We start from the raw sequence: 2310 nt of genomic DNA on the forward strand, positions 1-2310 counted from the left end.
CATTCTCAGCTCAAACTGCGTTAGAAATTTTTATCACTTGTGTTTCTGCCTCTCTCTTCATTCTAGAATGAAGAGTGTTTTTTGCATCCCACATCCTAAAGACGTTAATGACCATAACATTAGCACAATTACTAATAGCATTCTCAAAGTAATTAAACACATCTTATCTGCAGTCTTGGTTCCACAGTTTACACAGTCTGTGATCCAGGATGGACTTTCTTCACTCGGGTATAGGGAATCCAGGGGTCTACACCGGCTACTTTCACTGCTGTAAAGGTGGTCAGTAGTACCTGATAGGGTCCATTCTACTTTTCTTTCAGTGGTTCTTCGTTCCAGTTTTTAATGTACACCTCGTCTCCTGGAAGTATGTTATGAACTGGGTTCTCAAGAGTTATTGGTCTATTCCACACGAGGATGCTCCGGAGCCGAGCTAAAGTTTTCCCAAGAGACAGAACATAATTATACACTTCCTGTTTTCCTGTAACGTGTACATTAGGGTTAGGCTCAGGAGATTCATATGGTTTCCCATACAATATCTCATATGGACTGACTGACATCCCGCTCCTAGGTTTTATCCTAATCCTCAACAGTGCTATTGGCAAAGCCTGGGGCCACTGCAGCTTGGCTTCTTGGCATATTTTACTGATTTGCCTTTTTAGTGTCTGATTCATCCTCTCTACCTGTCCACTTGACTGGGGTCTACACGGTGTCGAGGTCCCAAGTTATCCCCAGCAATCTACTTATTTCTTTTACTACTGTAGCTATGAAATGGGGCCCCCTATCTGATGATACCCCTAGGGGTACCCTGAACCTGGGAATAATTTACTGTAGTAACCACTTAACTGTTTCTTTTGCTTGGTTTGCGACAGGGAAGGGCTTCTGGCCATCCAGAAAATGTGTCAACCCCTACTAACAGGTATTTGCATCCTCGAGTTCTTGGCAATTCTATGAAATCTACCTGCCAATAGTCTCTTGGCTATATTCCTATCTGAATTCTTCTTAGCTGTGCCTGTCACATAGCCACTGGGTTGTTTTTCAAGCAGATATCACATTTTGACATGACTGATTTTGCCATTGTTAACATCCATACCGAAATTAAATTCCGCTTTAGCAATTTTACCAATGCCTCTGCACCCCAATGACATTCGTTATGTTTAATTTGTAGAACTTCTCTCATTATCAAGGGGGGAACCACTATTTGTCCTTGTGCAGTTAAATACCATCTTTCCGAGTTCTTTTGTGCATTTAGTAAACATGCCAGTCTCTCATCTTCTACTGAATATCTTGGTTTTGGAGGCAGATTAAATTGGGATATATTGAGCTTTGAAGGTATCAATGCCATTGTTGTTTGCACCTCCCGAGCAACTTGTCGGGCTGCCCAGTCTGCCTTTCGATTTCCTTCACAGATTTTGGAGTTTCCTGATTGGTGTGCTTTAGAGTGTATAATTGCCACTTGCTCAGGTTTTTGTACTGCTTTTATCAATTGCAGGACTGCATCTTGGTGTTTAATGTGTGTACTTCGAGAAGACAATAATCCCCTTTCTTTCCACAGTGCTCCGTGTACATGCACCACCCCAAAGGCATATTTTGAGTCAGTCCATAGATTTACCTTTTTTCCTTCACTTAATTCTAGTGCTCTGGTTAGAGCAACCAGTTCTGCCTTCTGGGCAGATGTATTTGGTGGTAATGCCTTTGCTTCTACTACTGTGCTGTCTGTTGTTACCGCATATCCAGCGTATCTGGTTCCATTTTCCACGAAGCTGCTCCCATCTGTAAATAGCTCCCACTCTGGCTGCTCTAGCGGGACATCTTTCAAGTCTTCTCTTGCTGAATAGGTGTACTCTATTACTTCTACACAGTCATGTTCCAATGGGCCTTCTTCAGTTGTGGTACCTAGGAACAAAGCTGGATTCAAAAGGTTAGTTGTTTTTAATGTGACATCATCCTGCTCAGTCAGGACTACCTGGAATTTTATCATCCTGCTTGGAGATAGCCAATGGCCCCCCTTCTGTTCTAAGACAGTGGTTACCATGTGTGGCACATAGACATCTATGTGTCTTCCCATAGTAAGCTTCCTGGCTTCTTGTATCAGCATCACGGTGGCTGCGACTGCCCACAGACATGGAGGCCACCCCGCACTTATGTTGTCAAGTTGTTTGGAAAAGTAGCCCACTGGCCTTTTCCAACTTCCCAGAGGTTGGGTCAGGACTCCTAGTGCTAGGCATAGCCTTTCATGTCCAAACAGCTGAAAATCTTTAGACAGATCAGGTAACCCTAATGCTGGAGCAGTCGTCAGTGCCTCTTTTAGTT

This window comes from Haemorhous mexicanus, chromosome 16 (assembly GCF_027477595.1).
Source record: "Haemorhous mexicanus isolate bHaeMex1 chromosome 16, bHaeMex1.pri, whole genome shotgun sequence".
Lineage (NCBI taxonomy): Eukaryota > Metazoa > Chordata > Aves > Passeriformes > Fringillidae > Haemorhous > Haemorhous mexicanus.